Below are 10,846 nucleotides of genomic sequence, written 5' to 3'. Positions count from 1 at the left end.
ATTGAGAAACCTGTTATATTATTAACATGAAGTCATATCTTTACTTGTCTGTACTTGTGTGTTCCAAGGCAAGCAAGAGTAGCTGCATATTTCATGAAAACCACAGCAGACCTTTACTCAAGTCATACGATTGTGCCATAGTAGATATAAGCAAAAAAGCGAGACAATAATAGTCGCTCAGTATCATTATTTCACAAAGCTGCAAGCATCTAGTAATAGCCAATATTTTATGACTGTTTTTGTTGTGACACTCAACAGTGGAATGTGCATTTTATCCAGTAAGTCAGCACAGACCACAGCATGTGTTGCGTCAGCCAGTCTGCCAGTATTCTCATTGCCATCCTGATTGAAAACACAGGTACACCAATCTTCACTTATCCCAAATAATAATTATTTCCAAGCTATTCATACCGCCATCCATTTGTTTTCTGTACCATTTATTCTGTTCATTGCCGCAGGGAAGCTGGAGTCTATTCCAGCTGAGACATAACCCCGGACTGATCACCTGTCAATCACAGGACTGACACTAGGTAGGATAGGTTCACATTGAAGCTCAATTTAGATTTTTTTTTCCCACCTGCGACGCATAATCAGGTTTTTTTTTCATGCAGTGCAAACAGTACAATTTATTTTGTTCAAATGCGACCTGGCCTCTTTTGTATGTGGATATAAATTGGACATATATGCGATGCGTCTGCAATATAAACGCTCATCTGCACCTAGACGTCACTAATATACTCCACGTGAGTGGGAGGAGGGGGAGTGCTCCGTAGACTACTGACATCGTCCGTGAATCTGCAAATTTAACAATTATTGTCTTAACATTTGACTTCAATTGAATCCCGGTTGAAAAAATGAAGCATAAAGTGGACAATGACGTGACATCAACTTTAGTAGACGTCTCCATTGACTGAGGAGACAAGGTGTGTCGCCTCATCCCCCCCAAATTAATTCTACCTGATTCCACCTCGCAACTTTGGCGATATGAGATGTAAAATCATTTCCTTGAAGCTGTGCCACCGAGTTCAAGTGTCAGCATTACACTGATGGCCTTGTTCATATTGCTTCTACACGTAGCTTTAACAACACAAGGATGAATCCAGAACTGCTGCTGCTTTTAAACGCCTACTTGGAACAACAAAAGCAAACATAAACTTTGCATAAAAAAAATGACTGAGACAATAATTCCAGACTTTTTCTTCAGTCTTTCCAAAGATGCATCTAACAAATTAGGATGTTATGGTTTGAACCTGAGAAAGACGGTTTGTATTAAACAGTTAGGGTTAGCAAAATCTCCCAAGCATGTTGGAAAATGTGTTATGGTCTGATGAAAACAAAATTGAACTTGATGACAAGTATGTATAACACATAAGCACAAGCACAGCACTGCTTTGTAACTAAAAGAAAACCATATTGGCCGTGAAAGATGGTTGTGGCAGCAGCATGCTTTCAGGTTATTTTTCCTTCAGCTGGAACTTATAATTATTTTACTATTATAATTTATTATTATTAAATTATGAGTAGTTCATAACGGCAGTCAGTGTTCGCACAAAACCCGTAGGCTTCTCTAGAAAACAAGAATTTAAATATTAGAAAAATGTCAGGCAACTTCAGTTGTGTTGCTTTAAGTCGTGGATTGTGTGTGCTAACCCCCATTTAACATGAGCTTGCATGTGATTAATTCTGAACACATCACAGTTATAAGTGTGCAACCACAGTTTGTTTATTTCCCCTCTTGAAAGGCTTTAAAAATAGCAACAACTTTCTAGTTGCACAGTTTACATTGATGGTGGAACAAAGTTTTGAAATGATTGATCGCGAAGATTGATTTCGTTTTTTTAAACTTACAAAACCTGGGATGTGAACAGGTGTTGTCAGATGAGCAATTTTGCTTATCAATAACTTAATTTGAGGAGCAACTTCTTAATTATAAGGCACTATTTTTTTGTATATTTATCACAGAGACCTGAAGCAAGGGCTGCATTAGGGGGCATGATGGCCACCTGGTATTTTGGGATTTTCCTGAACGCCAGCATTACTGCCTTCTGAAATTGTGCCGCATCACTGCCACTCCAATGACAATGACAAAATTTGTCAAAAGAACATGGGCACCATTAATCTGTGCAACAGAAACATTAGTCACTACCTGAAAATTAGCTTATTACCTGCAAACTCTGCGTCCGTGATCAATGTTGAGACGTGACGGTTTTATAACTGTCAGGTGGAGATGGAGTGGAATAGATTCTCTCCTCGTCTCGCTCGTGGAGTGGAAGCTGAGTGCGGATCCCATCAAATGTGCAATGCAACGTCCTAATTGGTGGCTTAGGAGGGATGGGCCCAATCAAAACATCACGGGAAAGAACAGTGTCAAAGACTCTCAAGTACTGATGAGCCAGGTGACCTTTAGGCTTTGGTTCAATCAAAGCCCAAATTGTAAGTGAGCATGTGCTTGCATTTGAGTTGACCTTCAGTGGAGGCACCAGTAGATGTACTTAGCCTCAAATGGAGCTTGACAGACATAACCCCAAATATTCTGCTCAGGAGAGAGCAATGTCATTTTTACCTCTTGTTCTTCAAAGATGGCAGCCTGTAGGTCAATTTTGCACCGTCGAGGAGTCTAAAAAAGTAAACAGGACTTGTGCACTAGAAAGCTCGTTGTTCTCTGCCCCACAGTCAAGAGATAAGACAGCATTCATTGAGCCATCTGCTTTTTTGATCTCACTTGTGCATCTTTAACAAAATCCCTTCCTAGGGAGGACTTGCATCTATTTTGAGATGTTTTGCTTTGAATATTAACACCCCCACTTTCCTTTTGAGGTGGAGATTAAAAGCAACGTTAGGGCCGAAGCCCGATTCGCTACATCTTCCAGGCATATATTGGATTTCTTCACCAATTGTCATAATATCTGCACTCTTTAGCTATGTTTCATTTTGCCATTAAAAAATGTATCCTGAAATGTAATTGAAGTCAAAGCAATGCGTATAATGTCGTTGAAACAGAGATGAAAGAAACTGACCTGAGTAAGCTTGAGGATGAAAGTATTTGGGATGACAGTTGAGCAGTGGAAATGTTGCTTGTCATGTAAGCAGACGTTTCATGTGAATATGCCTCCAAGTTTTTCTGACGGTTGAATGACTCAAAGTGCGGGAAGCAGAGTACAGTGACTCCATAATGCTTTTGCTCCATTTTCTCCTCTAGCCATAGGAATTTATATTCTGCTCTTTGTGGCCACGGCAAACACGTCAGGTCACCGTAAACAAAACGGGATGGACATGACACACCACAGGGGGACAGGATGGGTACACTTGACACAAATTGTCCGGGATTTCAGCAGTCCCCCCACCCCCACGGGCAGCCACGGATACCACGATAGATGGTATCTGCAATATGGAACAAATGGGGCTGCTGTGGCATAAGAGTTGCATGTTTACTGGCAGAGATCTTTCTCCAAACATTTTCTATCCCTTCAGTGAGGGACCAAGTGAGGAGCATTGCTTCAAACAAAATTAAGCGCTGTATAAAAGTCTTGATTGTGAAAACAACAACAACATAATAGAATCAGTCATTATGAGCTGCTTGTTTATGGCTAATTAGCTCACTAACCCCCTGCACAAACACAGTGAAGTTACAAGTTCTAAGCCCGTTCCAATTATAGAACTAAAAAAGCCCATTGAATTCCCATTTGTAAATATGTGTCGGTGCTCTTACTAAAAATACAGTTTCTCTGCATTTATATTGCTTGTATGCATTTTTTTTCGCATTCGGCAGTAAACTGAAATGATACTCAGATGATTAATTAGGACACACGCAGAGAACTCTTCTCTCAGACGTTTTTCTAACAGTGGCAAAAAAAAAAAAAAACCACACATTTTGTCAACAATCCTTTCTGTATAAAATCATTATACGTGACAATTTTTTGTGACATGGGTCCAATTGAAATCTGCTCAACCTCTACTTTTGTCAATTTTCTTTGCTTGGCCACCGCAATTGCAAATCAACTGACATCCAGTATTTCACCTTGCGTCGTCTTAATATTTATCCAAAACGGAACCAAAATTCATTGTCCCATCCTCAGTGGTAGTCCTGATGTGTTTTACCTGTTTGGTGTTGTCATTTTGTTTGCACCATTTTCGAGGTTTGTGTTCTGTTTAGTGACCACATTTGTTATCTCAACGCTAATACATTTTGGGGTCAAGCAAATTGAGGATCCTCCAGCATGTGCTATCAAAGGTTTACCAAACAAACTCCACATTGATTATGAGTTTGCTAATCGTTGAACACCTGCAATCCAACTTGACGTTCCTAAACATATCCCAATATGAACCAAAAATGCTTTTGAGTTTGACAGTCCAGGCCGATTTACTGTTACTTGGTCTTAAATCATTGGGAACAACGCTGCGGCTCATTTAGGATTTGAACCATAATGGAACTCATTTACAGGTTTCTACCTCATGATGTCACTCATGAATTTTAAGAAGCTGCAACTCCAACAGCTCTGAAATGTTTTTAAAATATAACCATTCTTCACAGTACCGGCAATTTAAAAATGTATATCCTTTTTCTTTCCTGGAGCGCCTGATCTGCACTGGACTTGGTTTGTGACGAGAGTGAAAGTTTGAACTGAGTGTGAAAGAATAGCTGCTGGGGAAACTTGACTATACTTCCTTCCCTGCAACTTTGCGTCTCATTAGGGCGGTGTGCAGCTCATTTGCATTTGTTTTAACAAGATATACCTGAAGATGACATGTCCATTCAACTATTCTTCATGTCAACCCCAGCACCCACTGAGCATCAATTCTGATTCTGCCTTTAGCTCTGTTCAGGTATTATTTGACGATAACGGCGAGTGTTACTAAGAGAGCTTCATCTCGGCGGCCTCCGGCGGACGTCACCCAGCCACAAATGCGCCAAATCAGCCGACAACTCGATTTAACCCTGACACTCAATTTCACTATCATCTAATCTGCAGAGCCTCGTGACGACAGGAGGCACCATCTTGTCAAGCGCTGCCCTTAATGGCGCGTTGACGCATATGCTTGCGGGATGAGGTCACCCTCCCCTTAAGAGAGTAGCGCGAGAGGCTGCGGAAAGGTCAGAAAAACTGTGCAAGAAGGCAGTGCAGTAGAGTACATGTGTTAAGGCTGGCTCTTCTTCTACTATACGGGATATTTTTTATACATTGCAGAAGCAGCTCCAAGATTCACAAAAGATGATCGTCCAAAAGGACTTCATGTCTTGTTCCGATCCCAGATGAAATTCTGCTGGCACGCTTACAGCAGTGTTAGTGGCAGATTAATTTAAGATATATGCGAGGCTTTCAATTAAAATACGTACTGTAGAACTGCCTATGTGAGATCGATAGAAAAAATAAAAAAACATGATATATTCCTGACTTTTTTTCTGTTGTTCCAGCTGTGTGTGTGTGACTATGCAGCATGTTAACAACCTTGCTGCTGATTATAGTTTGTTCCTGTGATGGTTATGCACATCAGGCATCTGACCAGCCTTTGGGTCACAAGCTCAAAATTTTCATCACTCCAATACCAGACAGGGTCAGTTTCCTGAGTGCTAACATAGATTTGTAGAATGGATGCAAGTGTACTCCCAAAGCTCTGAGTGCGGCCGGGACTACTGGCTCCTTCCGCATGTGCAGAAAGCTTCGCTAATGGTTTGTTGCTGGGCTGCAACTTGGATGGATTGTTTGTGACTCCCATGCCCTCAAAATCAGTTGCATGTTTACAAAACTAGATTCCAAAACTCTTGGAGTGCTGTGTAAAAAATATCATCTGTGAATTAAAACTTTTCCAATCTCAATAATTTACAACTTTCACTTTTAATGAGTCCGACCCAAATATACTCAAAACACCAGGGTCAAAAAGAGAATTAAAGTGTGACATTATGTGACATTTTTGTAAAAAATAAAACAATTTGGGGAAAACAAATCAATTCACGCAATGCCAGTCATTCATCGATGTACATAAACTTGCTGCCCATCACTGAATTCTCCAGTGCACCATGCACATACCCGACATTTAAAGGTTTGTATCATCATCTCTAGGGTGCCCACAAAATGAGGAAACAGTTGCATGTAAACATAAAACTTTAACACTCTGGGCCAATGAAATAAAGTACAATGTAGTTCCTACAAAACACACGCCAGGCAAAAACATATTGAATCTGATGTATGCATTTCAAGTTGTCCTATTTGAAATATGCTTTTGATTATTTATCAAACGAGCATAGAACCACTTCTCCCTTAGAAGTTATGGAATGTGGGGGAAAAAAAAATAATAAGGACTTTTAGCTTCACCTTTGAGACCTACCAATATCAATGCACACATGCATTTCGTTAATAAGCACGTGCTTCAATATCTTTCACCTATTATCATGCGATTCACGCTGCTGTGAACACACGCGTACACGTAACCACCCCATTTCAGAATTCCATCATGAAAGCAGAAGTGTGTGTATGCATGCGTGCGTGTGTCCTCGTGTGTATCAGCCACCAACACACCCATCAGTGGTATTTATTGCGTAGACCTTCTGGTAAAAACCCTGTGAGATGAAATATTGATTTCCCAACCACACTATCACTCTCACACCCTACGTCCGCCCTCCTAATAAAACCTCAACCTCTGAGTCGATTTCATAGCATTTTGTGTCCTTTAGTGTACCTTATAAAGAAAAGGTTGCTCTAATTGACCTTTGACCTCTACGTTTACCAAGCCACCTGTGAGAGTTATGGTATCTCACAAAAGTGAGTACAGTTTTAGCATTTTTACAAATGTAAATTATCTTTCCTTGGCGCAGCACTAAAAAAATGACACCCAGTGTCCGTTTTTCAATGTCTAAATCACTGCCAACAAAAGTGACAAGTACACCCAGTGGTGGTTCATCAATAGAGGGCGCTAGACCGTGACCCTTCCGCCAAGCTCAGTCACCTTGAAAGGGACAAAAATTATTTAAGGAAAAACTCTAATAACAGAGAGTTACCCATGCATGCAAACTGACTTTTTGCAATTGCATACTAGAAGCACCTATCTCATGGTGGCCAGGGAACAACCAATGCTCCTTGGTAGATGGGGATATAGCTCAGTTGTAGAGTGTATGCTTAGCATTCATGAGGTCCTGGGATCGATCCCCAGCATCTCAATCTTTTGGTAGATCACTTGTCTGATTTTGTGGTTATTAGCGTTAGGCATTGCATAGAACCACCATGGCGGCCGGGGACCAACCACTGGCCCGTTGTTGATTGGGGTCTAGCTCAGTGGTAGACTGCATGTTTGGCATTCTTGAGGTCCTGGGCTCGATCCCCAGCATCTGTTTTGGAGTTAGGGTTTAGGGTCTCCATGTCTTGGTAGCTCAATCTGAATAGATTACCTGTCTGTTGATGAGTTACCCATGCATGCAAACTGACTTTCACATAATCGTATTATAGAACCACCTATCTCATGGTGTCTGGAGAATCACCAACTGTCAGTTCTCAGATGGGGATGTAGCTCAGTGGTAGAGCGCATGCTTAGCATGCATGAGGTCCTGGGATCGATCCCCAGCATCTCCATATTTTGGTAGACCAATCTGAATAGATTACTTCTTTGATTTTGCGGGTATTAGCGGTAAGCATCGCATAGAATAACCATGGCAGTTCCCAATTCATGCAAACTGACTTTCACATGCAATTCAGTACTAGAAGCACTTATCTCATGGTGGCCGGGCAACAACCAACTGTCAGCTGTCCAATGGGCATGTAGCTCAGTGATGGAGCACATACCTTACATGCACAAGGTCTTGGGTTCGATCCCCAGGATTTCCATGTTTTGGTAGCTCAATCTGAATAGATTGATTTAGAATTGGGCATCGCATAGAACCATTATTGTGGCTGGTGAAAAAATAATTGTCCATCGGCAGGTGGGGATCGAGCTCAGTGGTAGACTGCATGTTTCGCATGCATGAGGTCCTGGGCTCAATCCCCAGCATGGTTTGATGGCTCAATCTGTTAGGTTAGTTAGGGTTTAGGTTTAGGCCACACACATGGGGATGTAGCTCAGTGGTAGAGCACATGCTTAGCATGCATGAGGTCCTGGGCTCGATCCCCAGCATCTCCATCTTTTGGTAGCTCAGTCGATTAGGGGTTTAGGTTTATGGTTAAATTTTAGGTTTAGGATATAGGGTTAGAGATTAGGATTAAGGATAAAGGCAGTGCTTTTCAAATAGTGGCGCGATATCAAGGGGGACGCGTGTGACACCAGGGAACATGCTTTTCTTTTGGCTGTACTAAATTAAAGGATAATTAGACATCCACTGCAGTAGGTGGCGGTATCACTGGAAGAGTGTGCAAAAGGAGTGTGTCAAACTCTAGTCCTTGGGGCCGCATTCCAACATGTTTTCCAAGATTCCCTCGTTAAGTGCACCTGCGTGAAAAGTTTTAGCTCCTGCAGACGTTAAAATGAACAAAAACTTTTCACGCAGGTGTGTTTAACGAGGGTAACTTGGAAAACATATTGGAACGCGGCCCCTCGAGGACTGGAGGTTGACACCCCTGGTTTAAGTGAAAAGTGCCACACCCGCCCTCACCCCCACTTTCTGATTGGCTGTTTGATCCGTGTTGTCACACGGACACTCCATTAGGTACACCGCCATTATCAGGTGTACCTAATAACAGGCCACTTCATTAGGGAAACATCATGGACAAAGCTTAACTGAAAATGAAAAGTGCCACACCCGCACTGACCCCCATCTCATGATTGGCTGGTTGATCTGTGATGGTAAAGATTGAGCTACCAAAACATGGAGATGCTGGGGATCGATCCCAGGACCTCATGCATGCTAAGCATGCGCTCTACCACTGAGCTACATCCCCATCTGAGGTCAGTCCATTGGTTGTTCCATTTGGTGACACAATCTTTTAGGGCTTTAGGTTTAGAGTTTAGGGTTAAGCTATAGGTTTTAGGTTTAGGATTTAGGGTTAGGGGTTATGATTTAGGGTTAAGGTTAGGGTTTAGGCTTAGGGGTTAAGGTTAGGGGTTAAGGGTTAGGGTTAGGTTTAGGGGTTAAGGTTAGGGGTTAGGGTTAGGAAAATTAGAGTTAGGGTTTAGGGTTAGGGGTTAAGTTTAGGGGTTAGGTTTAGGGTGTTAGGGTTAGGGGTTAGGAGTTAGGGTTTAGGGTCTCCATGTCTTGGTAGCTCAATCTGAATAGATGACCTGTCTATTGATGAGTTAGCCATGCATGCAAACTGACTTTCACATAATCGTATACTAGAACCACCTATCTCATGGTGGCTGGGGAACAACCAATTGTCTGTTCTCAGATGGGGATGTAGCTCAGTGGTAGAGCGCATGCTTAGCATGCATGAGGTCCTGGGATCGATCCCCAGCATCTCCATCTTTTGGTAGACCAATCTGAATAGATTACTTGTCTGATTTTGCGGGTATTAGCGTTAGACACTTTTCACTTTCAGTTAAGCTTTGGCCATGATTTTTCCCTAATGAAGTGGCCTGTTATTAGGTACACCTGAAAATGGCGGTGTACCTAATGGAGTGTCCGTGTGACATCACAGATCAAACAGCCAATCAGAAAGTGGGGGTGAGGGCGGGTGTGGCACTTTTCACTTAAACCAGGGGTGTCAACCTCCAGTCCTCGAGGGGCCGCGTTCCAAGATGTTTTCCAAGTTACCCTCGTTAAACACACCTGCGTGAAAAGTTTTTGTTCATTTTCACGTCTGCAGGAGCTAAAACTTTTCACGCAGGTGCACTTAACGAGGGAATCTTGGAAAACATGTTGGAATGTGGCCCCAAGGACTAGAGCTTGACACACTCCTTGTGCACACTCTTCCAGTGATACTGCCACCTACTGCAGTGGATGTCTAATTATCCTTTAATTTAGTACAGCCAAAAGAAAAGCATGTTCCCTGGTGTCACACGCGTCCCCCTTGATATCGCGCCACTATTTGAGAAGCACTGCCTTTATCCTTAATCCTAATCCCTAACCCTATATCCTAAACCTAAAATTGAACCATAACCCTAAACCCCTAACCGACCAAGCTACCAAAACATGGAGATGGTGGGTATCGAGCCCAGGACCTCATGCATGCTAAGCATATGCTCTACCACTGAGCTACATCCCCATGTCTGTAGCCTAAACCTAAACCCTAACTAACCTAAAAGATTGAGCCATCAAACCATGCTGGCGATTGAGCCCAGGACCTCATGCATGAGAAACATGCAGTCTACCACTGAGCTACATCCCCACCTGCCAATAGACAATTGTTTTTTCCCCAGCCACCATAATGGTTCTATGTGATGCCCAATTCTAAATCAGACAATCTATTCAGATTGAGCTACCAAAATATTGAGCTGCTGGGGAACGATCCCAGGACCTCATGCATGCTAAGCATGCGCTCTACCACTGAGCTACATGCCCACCTGCCAATGGACAATTGTTTTTTTCCCCAGCCACCATAATGGTTCTATGTGATGCCAAATTCTAAATCAGACAATCTATTCAGATACCAAAATCTGGAGATGCTGGGGAACGATCCCAGAACCTCATGCATGCAAAGCATGCGTTCTACCACTGAGCTACATCCCCACCTGCCTGCGTACAATTGTTTTTTCCCCTGCCACTATATTGGTTCTATGCAATGCCGAATTCTAAATGAGACTATTCAGATTGAGCTAACAAAAATTGGAGATGCTGGGGAACGATCCCAGGACCTCACACATGCTAAGCATGCGCTCTACCACTGAGCTACACCCCCACCTGGCAATCGTTGACTGTTTTTTCCCAACCCACCATGATCGTTCTATGCGATGCCCAATTATAAATCAGACAATCTATTCAGATTGA

At 42.4% G+C, this 10,846-nt stretch overlaps 8 non-coding genes across 8 annotated transcripts; 3 read left to right on the top strand and 5 right to left on the bottom strand.

Moving 5' to 3' along the window:
• The first annotated feature begins 7,490 nt into the window (after positions 1-7,490).
• On the top strand, positions 7,491-7,562 carry trnaa-agc (transfer RNA alanine (anticodon AGC)). Its single transcript has one exon. It is a non-coding gene; the product is annotated as a tRNA-Ala (tRNA).
• A 472-nt stretch (positions 7,563-8,034) lies between these two features.
• Positions 8,035-8,106, top strand: trnaa-agc (transfer RNA alanine (anticodon AGC)). Its single transcript has one exon. It is a non-coding gene; the product is annotated as a tRNA-Ala (tRNA).
• A 683-nt stretch (positions 8,107-8,789) lies between these two features.
• On the bottom strand, positions 8,790-8,861 carry trnaa-agc (transfer RNA alanine (anticodon AGC)). The gene has a single exon. It is a non-coding gene; the product is annotated as a tRNA-Ala (tRNA).
• Positions 8,862-9,310: 449 nt separating this feature from the next.
• Positions 9,311-9,382, top strand: trnaa-agc (transfer RNA alanine (anticodon AGC)). The gene has a single exon. It is a non-coding gene; the product is annotated as a tRNA-Ala (tRNA).
• A 670-nt stretch (positions 9,383-10,052) lies between these two features.
• Positions 10,053-10,124, bottom strand: trnaa-agc (transfer RNA alanine (anticodon AGC)). Its single transcript has one exon. It is a non-coding gene; the product is annotated as a tRNA-Ala (tRNA).
• A 224-nt stretch (positions 10,125-10,348) lies between these two features.
• Positions 10,349-10,421, bottom strand: trnaa-agc (transfer RNA alanine (anticodon AGC)). Its single transcript has one exon. It is a non-coding gene; the product is annotated as a tRNA-Ala (tRNA).
• Positions 10,422-10,516: 95 nt separating this feature from the next.
• Positions 10,517-10,588, bottom strand: trnaa-ugc (transfer RNA alanine (anticodon UGC)). The gene has a single exon. It is a non-coding gene; the product is annotated as a tRNA-Ala (tRNA).
• Positions 10,589-10,685: 97 nt separating this feature from the next.
• On the bottom strand, positions 10,686-10,757 carry trnaa-agc (transfer RNA alanine (anticodon AGC)). The gene has a single exon. It is a non-coding gene; the product is annotated as a tRNA-Ala (tRNA).
• Positions 10,758-10,846: the final 89 nt, after the last annotated feature.

This window comes from Syngnathus scovelli, chromosome 2 (assembly GCF_024217435.2).
Source record: "Syngnathus scovelli strain Florida chromosome 2, RoL_Ssco_1.2, whole genome shotgun sequence".
NCBI classification, from domain to species: Eukaryota; Metazoa; Chordata; class Actinopteri; order Syngnathiformes; family Syngnathidae; genus Syngnathus; species Syngnathus scovelli.
This window is presented reverse-complemented; position numbering and strand designations above follow the sequence as displayed.